The sequence below is a fragment of the Athene noctua genome, chromosome Z (assembly GCF_965140245.1).
Source record: "Athene noctua chromosome Z, bAthNoc1.hap1.1, whole genome shotgun sequence".
In the NCBI taxonomy this organism is placed as follows: Eukaryota; Metazoa; Chordata; class Aves; order Strigiformes; family Strigidae; genus Athene; species Athene noctua.
Genome location: NC_134077.1, coordinates 34,856,038 through 34,871,675, shown reverse-complemented (window position 1 = coordinate 34,871,675; position 15,638 = coordinate 34,856,038). Strand labels below are relative to the sequence as shown.

At 37.9% G+C, this 15,638-nt stretch overlaps 1 protein-coding gene across 1 annotated transcript in view; it reads left to right on the top strand.

Annotated features, from left to right (window-relative positions):
* CAMK4 (calcium/calmodulin dependent protein kinase IV) overlaps positions 1 to 15,638 on the top strand; it is a 226,028-nt gene that overhangs the window by 169,565 nt on the left and 40,825 nt on the right. The window lies entirely within an intron of this gene.

Here is a 15,638-nt window from a genome sequence, read left to right as displayed (position 1 = left end):
AATGTAATCTGGAATATGCGTCCTCCAAAACCCCACAAGGCCTATGAAATCTTGCTAGTTGGTGGACACACAGCTGCTATTTTGTTGATCACATCCATTGGGATCTGATGACACTTGTCTTGCCATTTTATCCCTAAAAACTGGATCTTCTGTGTGGATCCCTTGACCTTACTTTATTGTAAAACAGGCCTTCAGAAGTATTTGACGTATTTTCTTACCTTTCTCAAAAACTTCTTCTGCTGTATTGCCCTATACAATGATTTTGTTAAAGTATTTTCAGGTGTTCTAGAACTTCACCCTGTTCCAGTGCAGTCTGGATCAGTCCGTGACAAATGGCGGGGCTGTGTTTCCACCCCTGGGGCAGTTAATTCCACGTGTACTGGACAACCCTCCAAGTGACAGAAAACTGTGGCATGCACTCTGCTGCCAAAGGGATTGAGTAAAATGCATTAGCGTATCAGTTGTGGCATACCACTTGGCTGCCTTTGACTCCAGTTCGTATTGAAGCTCTAGCATAATCCCACAAAGCAACACTCAGCAGGGGTGTGACTTCATTCAGGCCACAATAGTCTACTGATAATCACTGGAAATTAGAAGTTCTCTAGATACCTGCCATTATTCTCTGACATGCCTTGCCACCCATTACTAACCAGCCTTGGGGCAGATCACTGGATGGTATTCTTAAAAAATTTTTGTGTAACTCCCAACAAGACCTGAGACACATTCAGGAGTCATATCCATAACAACATGCTGGCTTGAATATCCCAAGAATATTCAAAAGCTGCTGTAATTAGCCTGAAGGACAAAGGGGAAGTGAAGGAGCAGGAGAAAGTATCTCCCCATCTTTGCCATAGATTGAGTGTGATCACTAATAAATTCCAAGGGAAGGCACCAAAGATACAGGCATGGCAACAATACCACATAAAAATATCAGCTTAACCTCATGACCAGTGATGTAATCAAATCATAAGTCACCATTAACCAGTACAGCAGAATTATACTCCTGATCCCTCTCCCAGAGGTTATAAACATCACTGCAGGGAATAGTGCATATAAGGATTTACATAACATCACCATGTGAACAAATGAACCAATGTTGTGACCAGCAGCTATTTAATATAAGAAATACTTAAAACGAATTTGTTTTAACATGTTCTGGTCAGATCTGTTGTTATCTCAACCCTTTGTGTCCCACGTTGGGTGCCAAAAAGGTCTGTGGTGGTTTAAGCCCAGCCAGCAACTAAGCACCACACAGCTGCTCACTCACTCCTCCCCCACAGTGCGATGGGGAGGAGAATTGGAAGAAAAAAAGGTAAAAACTCATGGGTTGAGATAAGGACAGTCTTAATAGTACAGCACAAGGAGAGGAGAAATAATAATAACAATAATACTAATAAAAGAATACATAAAGCAAGTAATGCATAATGTAATTGCTCACCACCCAGAACCTGATGCTCAGCCCATTTCTGAGCCATGATCCCTCCTCCCCTGACCAGCTCCCCCAGTTTATATACTGAGCATGACATCATATGGTATCAAATATCCCCTTAATTAGTTTGTGTCAGCTGTCCTGCCTGTGTCCCCTGCCAGCTTCTTGTGAAAACTAACTCTTATCCCAACTGAACCCAGGACAACATGACTGCAGCACTGTCAGGGAGCAGTGGTACCTGCCCAGCTCTGACTCCCTGAGATTGAATGGGAAAGTTGGGTAGTTTTCCATAGTGGCTGCTTTGAGAGAGATGATCTGTGTGGGTTTGACAGTTCACACAAACTCTCCTGAAAGAAGATGGAGTTTTTCTCTGAAGGGTCATGAACACAGACAACACATATCCCCTTAGCTCTCTGCTGCAGTCTCTGCCCTTACAGGAGCCATATCATGTAGTCCTCTTTATAACTGTACTGAGCATCACCTTAGAAGCAGTTCATGATTTGACCTCCCCACACTTTGTAGAAGGTTGCCCTGAACACTTGCAGCTTTCATGGTGAGAACCCTTTTTCTCATTTCTAGCCAAAAGATATTCGTAGCTAGGTTCTGGTTGTACTTTTGTACCAAGAATCCCTTAGGTTAAACGCTTCCTTCCACCCTGCGTGGTGTTTATCATGATGTAGTTGTAGGCAGTGGTCAAATCCTCCTTCAAAGCTTTACTTTACATTGCTGAACAAGGTAAGTTTGGCATTGTCTCATCAGCACTCCCCCACTGATGCCTGGTTCTCCAGAAGATGTTTCCCTACACCAAATACTTTACCTCCTGAAAGTACTTTACCTGCTTTGCCCTTGGATTAAATTTCCTGCCCATTTTGCATTTCTCCTGCTAATCTCCATTTCCTTCAATGCAACCATCAGCTTAACCCATAATTGATCTGAAGTAATACCAGATACCTTACTGAAATACAGACATACTCATGTCTGCAATTGTTGCCGATAAAAACCTCTAAAGACAAGGATTTTTTTGTTCTGTAAATAGTCAATAGGCAGAGTGTTGCTTTCTCCTTCAGCATCAGTGTTTATGTTTACATCTGCTGTTGTTCCTCAGTGCAGTTGTGGTTTGATGATAAGAAGTTCCTGTGAGGTAGGAGTGGCACCCCATGTTCTGAAATATGTTAAAATTAACTCTGATTTATCTTCTATTAGCACTTTTTAGTCTAGCAAATCTGTTCAAACGGTAACCTGCAAAGGCTAAAGGGGACTCCTTTTGCTTGTTTATAGTGTACAAAACAGAGAAAGGCTTAGAATTTTTCATGGTATCTTTCTTCATCATATTTCATATTCATAATTAAGGTCATAGCAAGCCCGAAGCCTCTATGATTAGAACCACCCATAAAAGATGGCGCTATACATTGAGGTGCTGAAAGCTAGGGTGGTAAGAGGGGACATAATTTTTGATCAGACTCTTCATAGTTCTTCAGTCAGATTGTCTTCTCACTCTGATCAATAGGAATAGCTACTTAGTTGAATGAAGCCAAAACAGCTTGCTCCTGTTAACACTGATTTAATTTTTTATTTAGAAATGTGAGATAAAAAGTTTTTCATCCCGGCTGACATTCTTGTTTCTCATTGCATGCTTTAATTAGTGAGATTTTGAGTAAAAATTTTTATAAACAAGACTTAAACACCATCAACCTCTCAATTTAGAAGTTACTCTGTAACAGCAAATACATTTTATATCTCAAAATGTTTGCCAGACTAATCAATAAAGATCAAACTGTGAACCAGACAGATTCCTAATTATACTGTGGCTATTTTTAGTATGGCAATAAATTTAACCCTGACCCAAATCTTCTAAGTCTCCTGTACATGATATAAAAGCACAATCCTAAATTAAAATACAAAATTAAAAACATATTACCACCCTATCTCTGTCCCTCAGAGCACAGTGATAACATGTTGCTCAGTGATGGTCATCACATTTAATTACACACTTTTAAAACAGAAGGCGTCACCTGTCTTTGAGAGTTACAGCATTGACTATAGGCTGATCAAGTCTATAGAGATATTTGAATTTTGATGGTAGTGTGGTACAAAAAAACAAAACTAGCACACACACTTTGAAGATAACAGAAATACTTCCACTGACTTCATAGGATTCATTGAAGTTTGTCTTATGTGGCTGATGATTTTTCTAGCTGTAAGTCCTAATTGAAAATTACTGTTTACCAGTGGCCTGTGAGACATAAATCTGAGATGGTTTCACACCCCAGACTCTTATGCTGTCAGCAGCTTTTCTGACTACAGAACCTGAGGCAGATGCCGGAGGTGGCAGCACATTTGTTGCCATACTTTATCACTGCTCACTGTGGAAAGCGTTCATATTATACAAGTTTGTTGCAAATTATTGTTGCTGTCCTACAGAAATAACCGTGAGGGTTGCTTATTTGCATTGGGAATACAATCTGTCCACAAAGTGAAGTCGAAAATGCCAAGGTTTTCTTCTCAGTTCCATACCTGTGAGTTTTGGTAGACTATGTTACCTAGCACAACAGTTTTGTTCCGGTCAAATATTTTTACGAGGTTTTTCTGGGAAAGACTGGGAAGAGTAAGGCATAATAACTGAGAAACAGAAATTTAATTATTATAGGTTCTTTTGGAGATCTCCATTATAATAACAAAAATTGGAGTTAAATGAAGATAGATCCCTGCAAAAACTAGGAAAATATGTGTGGAAATGGGATTCTGAAAATTTTTCCTGAACAAAAATAGAATTCTAAATGAAATTTCTTATTGTGTCTTCCAGTATTAGCAGATCTCATAAAGGAGAATATTTGTAGCCTTGTGTACATTAGACATTAATAATATGGCAAGTTTTAAAAATCAGTAGTGTTGATTAAGGTTCTGGACTACAGCATCAAATCCACAGGAGGATTTCTTTGTTAGACAGAAATTAAACATCCCATTTTGATTTGTTGCTGATCTTTCTGAAAACAGAGGAACTGACAACAAATTTAGGTTTACAGTTTGGAATTTGGCATGTCTTCAGGTGACACCTTGTATTTCAGAATTCCAACTGTTCATAAAACAAACATTGGGTGCCTTCATAAGGTCATCATGTTTCCCAGCAGAGTGAATTGTTCTTTTGCATTCAAGAGCCTGCACAGACCATGTAATATTCCTTTACAGAAAATTCATAATTGTATTAGTATGCAATCTGAGATATCTTCTCAAAGAAAGCAGTCACCTACGTAATAGAGATATCCACAGTCCAATCATCCTGACCTCCTTCTTCTAGTAGATTAGAATTTTTTAACTCCTTCCAGTTATGGTCTTGTGAGAGTAGCTCATTTTTATGGTTTTGATTTTTTAATATATGATTTTTTCACAGATATTGCTGGCACCTTGTCATGTACAACAAAAATGTTCATTACCTGGAGACAAATTCAGGCTTGGAAACCTAGAACGGAAATGGCGCTTACAAATTCTAGCTGTTTCGGGGATCCAAAATAAATATCCATGAAGATTTTTATTTTTTTTTTCAGATGAAGAGGGCACTGAGAGACCATAGTAGAGCTACAATAATCTTCTTTTCTGGTTGTGAGTGTAGATTTTGTGTTGCAAAAGCATAAAAGGATGGGATAGTTGGCAGTTGTAGCCTGAAAGGTGCCTCAAGCAAGGAGGCTCCTGAAGTATGGTATTGCTGCCAGAAACAATGTATTGTTTTCCTTCCTTGCTTCAGGACAGGAGAGCGTGTGTGTCACGTTGCTGCAAGTCTGGGACCAGTCCAAGTTTGCTATAGCACTATGTTTTAATGTAATAGCACCTGGAAGACTTGAGATAGGCCTTTGTATTGCAGTGTAAGGACTCGCCTCTAGTGGAAGCATAAATAGAAACACTCTGTGCTTGTAGACCTTGGGGGCGATGGTGCTTAGAACTATGTTTTGTGAAAAGTCTGTAATAAAAGTTAAGAAAGAAATCCTTTTTTTTTTAAAAAAAAAAAAAAAAGTGTGGTCTAGGCAGTCCTTTGTTGAACGTAAGATCAATATTAGGCTTAACAAGTGATGCTATTACATGTAGGCCAAGCTTCACAATTCAAGTAAAGCAGTATAATTAACCCAGAACATCAGTGTGTTATTTATGCATAAATAAGAATTCAAATGCAGAAATATAAGTCTTCATTAAATACAATGATATGTTAAAAATTATACATTTTTCTATGCATAGCTTGGGAATACAGTTTCACAGATGCGCAAGAGAAATATTCTCCTTCATTGGTTTCTTACCCTGAAATCTCACCTTTGAAACAGTTGTAAGTCTGACCCTACCAAAATACACACATGAGGCTTTCTGAGCCCTGCTGTAAGCATGTGCATCCTTGATGCAAAATTCCAACAGCCTGGTCTTACTCTAGCACCCTGCTAGTTTAATTATGAGATCTCTGCGGATTAGCTGGGGTCACTGTCAGCAATGCCAACTGGCTTGTAACAGCCAATATCCATATCATTAAATTGTGCCAGCCTTCAAAACAAACTGGCCAGTTTCAAATTGCCTGATGGAAATATTCTTTGGCTTGACTAACAGGGAGTTTTTTCGATCAGTGCTAATTTACACATGACTATTCTAAAAATTTGAACGGTGTAAACAATTGAGTTTTAGCACCCAGGAACACTCTTTGGCATGCATTAATTTACTAGTGTAACTGTACTGTACGGATGGAAGAAAATCATGTTATTCTTCAGAAGCAACTGATACAGAATCTGACGTACCCATTTAAGAGTTACATTATTTTATGATATATACCTCTTAAGGAAGAGAAGCTAATCAAAAGCCATGAAATGTAGTGCTTTGATTAGAATACAAAGAAATAAATTATTGCAAGAAAATTAAAATAAGTTAGTGTAGAATGAACCTTTGGCTAATTAGGGTATTACATTATGGCCCCATTAGAGGTGTACTAGGACTATGGTTAGAAAATCTCTGTGCCTAGTGAAACCTGTCCCTGCCAGGAATAGTTTTCCAACAGCTAAATGTCTCTCTCTGATGCCAGAGATTACTGGGGCCTGAACTAGAACCAGGTATCATTGACATCAGCTTTAGATCTATTCTAGATTGTGTTTTCCGTTTGTATCATTTTAATTTCCTAATGGCAAACCCAAAGATGTTACTGTCTTTCAAAAACATTACTCGCTTTTCAGTAACCTGCTTGGAATATAGAATCTACTTCTTTTTTAGATTTGCTAGAATAACAGTGATGTTGATGAAGTTTGTGTTCTATACCGGGATGGCAGATTGGTAAAAAACCTTCTGCAAGTTTATGCTGTTGGCTTAAAGGAAGAAGCCTGATTTTGCAAAATTCCTCCCTGCTTCCTTTTGAATTTGCAATAGTGGTATTAATTTTAAAAAGTACATACAGTGGATTTAAACATCTTTTAAGGCTTTGGTCTTAAAATAGTTGTGTCTCTAATACTTTTAAGATATTTTTCATATTTTAAAGTTAAAAGCTCTTGTTTATTATGGATTTTTTTCTATTTGTTTATAACATGACTGTGGTCAAGAAAGTAAAAGAAGTGAGTGGAAACAGAGAGGTAGCAATGTAACGTGCATGTAACGCTTTTTGTCTTCAGACCACTGTACAAACAGTAAGACCTCAGCACACTTCAGAGGTTTGTAAGAGCAACTCTAAGTGAAGTAATTCAAGCAGAGAGGTCCTGTGAGTTGTGCAAAATTACAGAGGAAATGGGTGCTAGTACTGATGTAGTCTGAAAAGCGGATTCATCGCCCAGTGTGCAATAGGTCAATAATCACACACTCAGGAGAGACGTTGCTTATTTATTTTAGGGTTACGAAAGCCTAGGTCCTCAGTGGTTTCCCACAAACCAAGCACACCAATGTGACTTTTCACACTATATGGATACACAAAATTTGCAGAATTAGGAATTTTCCAAGTCCATCATCTCTGCAGTGATTGGCTAGTAATTCACACACAATTATAATACTGCTGACACAATACTATACATGCTGAGGGGAACGGTCTTCACCTGGGCCAGGGTTTTCTTGACCCATAGGCATGATTTTTAGTATTGTAATGAGGATAGTTCAGCTAAGGATATGTGGACCTTGAGTTTGCTTGCCACGTTGTCAATGTACCCTCTTCAAGGTCTAATTGCTCTGGGATGTCCTTGCTTAAAGGCGACTACTTGTTCTTGTGCTTAGGGATGCCTTTGGCTTTAATATATACAAAGAACATTTTTCCTGACCTAAGGATAATATTGCTACATTGTTCTAAAAGCTTAACCTTCAACATCGAGGGCAGGGCTGCTAGGTTTTGGCTTTTTTTGCAACTCCTCCATGTGGAAGGAAAAAAAAAAACAACTGTACTGCACCTCAGCAGCTCTGAGAGATCAAGTCATACATGTTAAATAAGTTCTGCCCACTGCAATTTTGTGGCATTATCCTGCAACTAATACCATGGTTCTTTGAATTTCATGACAAATGGCGGAGTTTTCCCAAAAGGACATATATTCTGCAGCTTTTTGTTATGCAGCCGGACAGGGGGCAGGCACAAGGTGGGTGCCTGATAGGTGTAGAGACTGCAGCAGGAAGGTTCCCCTGCATGAGGGGTCTAGGTAATTGAGGAAGAGAAAAAACGTGTTTGTCTTCTGCACTCCAGACATGCAGAAAAGTTTAAGCAGGGTGTCTGTATGAAGAACGTTGCTAATGTAATGTTAATTCTTCACTGAATTCAGTTAGTCTGCAAGTGGGTGGCTCTTCTGAATGGATTTAAGAAGAAGCCACTATATTAAAGCTCTTCTACCTACTTTGATTCTATGGCCTATTTATAGTTTAAGAAGAGAATTTCATGCCATTGCAAACAGTTAGCTCTCTGCACAAAGCCAGCTCATTTGGAATTTGTGTGGGAAGGTGTGTACATTATCCTCTCCTACATGTCATATTGTACAGAAATGACTGTACATGATTTGATGTAATCACACCTGGTATGGTGTCATCATCCTTAAGGCTGCTTCACTCTTCTAAAACCAGGAACATTCAAAAGAGAAAACTGTTTTCAAATGTAAAACAAAATAATTGTGGAGTTTTCAAGTTAAAACTTTATATAACCTAATTTCTTAATTTAGAATTTCTCTTCTGAGCTATCTCCTAACTTTAAATATAGTAGACAAGCAAATAAACTGATTTGGATTTATGCATCTATACTAATGTGTTTCTTCATACATTTTTACAATACACAGATTTATTATCCTAAATCATTAATCAGATTACTTGTGATAATGCATACTTATAAAAAGTACAAAGGTAAATATTTTTTTTCCACTAAAACAGTTTTCTGTTAAATAAATTTAACTAATCTAATTGAAGTTTTATGAAAATGTTTGGAAGTCAGTTTATCAAGTAGCAGAAACAATGATGTACTCCAGTTTCCCAGAGCAACAAGTAAAAGCAAGACAAGTGCAAAGAATAGGCTTTCTCCAAGTTGTTTGGAGAAACTTCCATTATTTGATGCCTTTCTAAGACTCCATTTTGTTGTTATGCATATACAGAAATCCAAAAATTGCTGAAATATAGTCAGAAAAGAAATCAAGGTTGGTTTTGTCTTCTACAATAATAAAAAGGTCTTATGTTCATTCAGTTTCAAAGACAATGTGACTATAGTAAGAAAATGGTGGCAGAGGGAAGATTGTGCTGTGTGTGTAACTTGATTTCACACTTCTATTACTAGAACCTTGTTGATTCGTGAGGAACTGGGTTCGGACGCTATCACTGATGGTGTTTTTTTCTAAAGCTCTTTAAGCAAGAATTCTCAGATACACGTGCAACACTTCTCAAAACAATCCCTGCATTTCAAAAACAACTTCAATAATTGTTTTCTATTTTGTAAAAAAAAAAAAAAAAACAAACAAAAAAAACCACACAATTAACTTTAGTCCTAAATAAATTGATTATACTCTAAACAACCAACTTAGATAAATGAACTTCTCCATAATCAGCAGGAATCAAACTGTCCAACTCCCAAAGCTGAACCATATGGGATTTCAGGTTCTGTTCTGCATTCCAAGTGATGATGTGCTGCCTGAAAGATAAATGGAAGCATGGAAACAGGCTGCTTGTAGTAGTCATAGTACTGTGCTTTTAAATAAAGCCTTATTCAGTTGAAGCAGTGGAAATTTACATAGACTTCAGTGGGGACAATACAGTTTCAACAACAGGTTATTATGCATCCCCATTCCCCTTCTGCACCTGTCACTTAGACATCTAAAATGCAGTTTACACGTGTCACAACAGTTTTAAAGATGTGGAACCTGAGCTGCACAAGAACTGCATCATTCACTCTAGGGTAAGTCTACAGGTCACATATCATATCCTTGTATCAATCTTTAATTTTTGTGTAATTATTGGACATGTGAATTATAAATCAGCTGATACATACAGAAGATTATAACAGGGCATAGGTGCTCTCAAACTATGACATTTTAGATTTCTCTTGATTCCTTCAAGCTGCATGTGTCTTGTTTTCCCAAGACTACACCAATGTGGGGTGTATGACTAAGTGTACATTCTGAATGATGCGCATTTGTTTCTCTTCACTCTGTAAGATCTGTGCTGAATGATGATCCTAAACACAAATTATATGGAGATTGACTTTGCCATCCCCACCTTGCTAGGAATGGAAAATAGGAATGTATATTTTTTCTTCACCCTGTTAGATTATTAAAAGTTTGTTTAAACTTTCTGTTAACTGCTTCAGAAACTTCAATTAACCACATCACTATCAAAGAGTATATGGCTGTAAACCAAACTTAATTGTTGTGCGGTAGTTTTCATTACGCAATGATACACTTTTGTAAGGTCTACAGAAAGAGCTTACTTACAAGTCTAGATGTTCCTGAAAAGGAAGTAAAAAACCCCTTGCTCTTTTCAGTTTCATAAGGATGTCACAACTGCATTTGTCACTGAAGGTGTCCAGTACTGAATTGGTATCTATGAATTTGGTTCTCCCTTCAGGACCCTACAGACTGGGTTTTCTAATAAGTTCAACATGCAAGTCCTAAATATATTCTGTGGAGTAATAAAACTGGTAGAAATTTTCCTTTTGAAAACATGAGTGTATCTGGTATTCATGAATGTGGCAGTCATATTACAGACATCCTGGACAGAAATTTGTATAATGAAACCACAGCCTCCAGCCCCATCAGACCACAGGTTTCTCCCCACTACTAAATCAATGCACATGGAAGATCATCATTGTGTGTGAGAGGAAAAAGGAACACTAGGTCCTTGATTCAGAGGATTTCCACAGCAGTGGCTGTTCAGCACTAACCTGAGAGATAGTGTGCACTACCCTACAAAGCAGCACTGCTCAGGAGGTCAGGTGTGAGCTGGGTGTGAACAAGAGGTGCAGGTAGAGCTCCCTTAAACATCTCTTTGATTGTCTAATGCAACTTTACAAGGAAGCTGGGTTCATACGTGGCAGGAGGGTCTGTAAGGCAGACCAGGGGCTAGTAAACTGGACAGGTTCACAAAGGAGTTAGGGCATATGCACAACAGTAATCAGCGAGGACACCCGCTGCTGCTGGAGATGTCTCTACTATACAGCCTCTGTTCATTCCAACACTGGAGATCACGTCCAGAGTTGAGATACAGCTGACATCAAAACCCCCTGTCTAATGAGGAGACATCATGAAACATAAAGGCTGGCAGCTCACAATCTCTCTGAAGTGGAAACAAAGGTATTTTAGGACTTTCCCTTACTTGATGACAGAAGGGAACTTGTAACACTGCCAGCGGTGGCCCTGTGCCTGCCAGAGAGAGTGTGGCACCATGGGAGCACAGTAACGTGGTCAGGGGTCAGCTGGTTTCTCATCAGTCCACTTGAATGAAGATCAGTGATATGGCACAACAAATCCTGGAGTTAAATGAAGCATACAGAAAGCAGAAAACAGGTCAGGTTGTTTAAGCCTGAGTTGGAAGAATAGCAGGAGTATGAAGGCTAAAGTCAGAAAGGCCAGGTCAGAAAATGAGATGAATCTAGCATCAAATAAGAAGGGTGGCAAAGTCAATCATCCTTGTAAGAAGAAATCCAGATGAAGACCTATTGGAAGATGTCTAGAAGAAGGCAGCAGTGTTTTTGTCTTTTTTTTTTCCCTAGTTTTCAGTAAAAGTTCAGCTATAACTAGATGCCTAGCACACTTAACAGCAGTGACTGAGCAGTAAAATTTGAACCTAGAATAAGAAAAGACTAAGTCAGAGAGTATTCAAATAATTTAGGACTTTTTAAATTAGTTGCACCCAGTGACCTTCACAGTACAATCTTTAAAGAGCAAGCTTTTTAAGTCTGATTTAGCACTCATTTCTGATGGAGGCTGAGCAGAGGCAGTTGTATGTAGTACTCACTTCAAGAGGAAGAAGGGAGGAATTACAGACCAACTGCTTTAACTCTACTCCCCACAAAAATCTGCAGTAAATAATGAAGCAAAGGAGTACAAGGCATCTGGGAGATAAAAAAGCAGGGCAAGAGGCAAGATTTTGTCAAGATCAAGTCATGCCAAATCAGTCTGATTTTTTCTCAAACAGAGTAAGAGACGTAGTTTGTAGGGGAGTAAAGCTTTTGGTGCTTGTCTCAACTGCCAGTCTTGCAATAAATTAGGGAAATGTGGTCACAATGATGTGATTTTAAGCTAGATGAAGACCGATTGTCTGTACTGAGAGAATGTCTACCAGTGTATCTAAGGTTCAAAAGTGGAGATTCAGGAAAAATCTTCTTTCATATGCTTTTTTAGTGTTTAGCCTCCAATGATGGAATAGAGGGTGTACTTATGAAATTTTTGGACAACATAGCATTGGGAAAAACTGCAAGTATGTTGGAGAGTGGGTTTACAAATAAAATAACCAGTAAAATTCAATGTCCTTTCTGTACTGTCAAAGATAAAATCATATGTGAACTTGAATTGTCAACAGTAAAACCATGGGAGTGGGAACAAAATAGAAAAGGCCTAACAGGAATGTGATATGTTGCAAAAAAAGCAAATAGGTTTATGAGTACATCCTGTAGAATCTGTCAGGACACAACTGGAATACATTTTTTCATTTTCACACATTGATGTAAGTCAATATAGCCTTGAGGAGAGCAACAAGAATGATCACAGGTCAAGAAAAGGTGGTCTATAGGAAAAGACTGAGCAAACTAAAGTCCTTTAGTCTTAGAGAGAAGAATGATTGTGTACAGGATAGCAAGTACTCAAAAGGCTATTGCAAAAAAGGGAGTAATCTGCTTTCTGCCTATATGGTATATAAGAAACAAAATGGGTTTCATCTGTCCCTGTCAAGATTCACGTAAGTCACAGGGAAGTACTTCCTAACAGTCAAGATAGCACAGCCCTGTAGTAAATTGCTTAGGGAAATTATGGAGTCTCTACTATCAGAGGTCTTTAAGCATAAACTGGACAAACAACTGTTGTAGATGTAATTAATACTGCCAAAGAGCATAGAGAGGAGTAGATGATTCAGGTTCATTTCAGCCTTACTTTTCTACAGTTCTGTGTAATAGGTACCATAAATAAAATCAGGGGAAAAGGCTAGAATTTTAAGCAGTCTTCATTTGTTCTTTTGTCATAAAATCTTTCAAGTTAGATACAAACCAGAATTATTGAAGGATAAAACAAGAAGCAAAGGGAACTCTCACACAGCAGTTAGAAAGGAGCTTTAAAAAAAAGAAAAAAAAATCTTTATGCTGCAGTCACAATTAGAGTCACAGTAATTGTTCAGTCATGAGTTGCTGTTATGTACCATGGGTATAAAGGCCAAGATGAAGGCTGCCTTTATTCTAACCAGTAAGTCTTTGAGAAAAGGGCCTGTATATTATTCTCACGTAGTGTCATGCCAAGTCTGTCTGCAACGTTTATCGAAGAATAATAAGACTATCATGCTCAATTTTGCTAGAATGCATTTCTCTCAGATTGTCTAAGATGCTCTACACTAATAATGCAGTACCTTACTGTGTGCCTGAAGCACAGCCAATTTACCCACCTGGCCTACTTACACCTCATTGGCCAAAGCAATTGAAAAGCAAGTGTGATCATAGGATGTGCAAATATATTTTTTCACTATTTATTTTATTTCCTTTCCATTTAAATTCACTAATTTAATACTGACTGCTCAGGCCCTCTAGTGTTTCCATTTTAGTTTTTCTTGTTCATTCTCTTTAGCTAAGTGGAATAGCCATATGTTCCTTAAAATCAGTACTGTCCCTATTTATAGTACCTGCCTTGATGTAGTGTTCAAAAAAAAAAAAAATCAGAGGAGAAGGTACATGAGAAAGCATAATATCTCTTCCCCATGCCATTGGCTAGCTGCTCAGATAAAACTGCTGTATATTGAGGAGACTTGTTCCACAAGGTCTTCTTCCATGGGCCTTGCTGTGAGATCCTGTGAAGGCCTCTCTTCCATCTACATCTCATCAGGCTAGACAAAGTTCTGTTATTCTACAGGTAAATCCTACATTTTAGCACACAGATGTTACAGGACATAACTAGATCTCAGTATATCTACATAATGTTGCCATGGAAATAGAGAATTTTCTGTAAATATAAATTTTCTGTATCCATCTTTTTTCATTAACACAAATTAGCAAAGCTGCAATCAGAGAACTGCCATGCCTTTGTTTTCTTTTAGTGGCTGGCATTGTCTACTGAAAATCAGAAGTGAAAACAGGACATTTCAGCTACTATAAGAGAATCATGTCATGATGACATTTTATGTGCATGCTACATTATACTGTTATACAACACTGTGCATCTAAAAATTCTTCATCCATCCATAGAATTCAAATGTTTTTTAAGTCTCATCCATATCTTATAGGTGGGAAAAGTGATGTAATTCAGCAATGTCTGGATCACAAAGTGAGTCAGTGTGCTGCTCTGGCTTTATTCCTGGGCTCTGATGTTCTTCAAATCATATCATTTAGTCATTAAGAGATATAGCATATATATAGTAGAGTACAGGCTATTTATTTTACAATGAGAGTATGCAGCTCCCAAGGCTGTACTACAGACGTAAGCTGCAGAGTCACTGCCTTCCAAGGAACATGACACTTATTAAAACCAATATGTGAGAAGTAAAGTGAAGAGCAATCAAAATAGAGCATATATAAATCAAAGTAACTCTTATACAAAGTAGATTATGCTAATTTAACTAAATCTTTGCTATAGTTACATCTTCACTGGCAGATAAAGATACATTTTAATCCAGGGTGGACATGCTTGTGTGTAGCAAGTGTGACCACATTAAATGATGTAGCAGTGTGAAATCCATCAGTTTCCATATATTGTTCCATATATTGTTACCTTAGATAACTGATTAGCTATCTCAGTGTAGAAAACACATCTGGGACAAGCAGTTAGATTTCACTGTGAAGTAGATGAGTCTTTGGCTGAGCTCCATAAACCATGTCATGACAAAAACTGGGCTTTAGGATATTAGAGAAAAAAACATCTATTGCACTGTAAGAAACACACACTTTAAAAGCACTCAGTGTCACTAAAACAATGAAGGAAAGAGCAATGTATTCTTACTTAATGTTATTTAATCACTAGCGATTTACACAAACTAAAATTCCAATGAGATACACAGTCAAGAATTCATCTCCAATGCTAATTAAAGTGCACACTGTAGCTGTGCTTTCTAGATGAATATTCAGCCATTTGTAATTTGCTGCATAATGGTGCACACACACTGAGTTCTTTTAATAGTGAAAACAGAGCTGAGAGGGATACTACTAACATGTAGACCAGGAGACTTTCAGATAAGATGTGACTCTACCCTTAAGCATCTTTCTTCCAAGGCTTCAGAGGTTTCTGGTGAATGTTTTATCAACAATAAATACAGAATTTGTTTCACTAATTCATCCTTTTTTGTCTGTCAGTATATTATATATTTTTTCTATGTTTGTCTATAGCAGTGTTAAGAGGCAGCCATATATTCCAGAAATTCTTCTTTCCATTAGTGCAAGGCAGGAACAGCATCTTTAAAGGAATTCAGTGGTGTGTGAATTCACATGTACTACATGTGCTTCGTCAAGACAGATGGATTTTTGAGACTCTCCAATTGGGTGGTTTTAAAACCCTTGAGAGGTCTACTCCATGGACCTCAAGGATTTTATAGTTGGCTCAGTACACATATGCATCCTCTCTGCTCA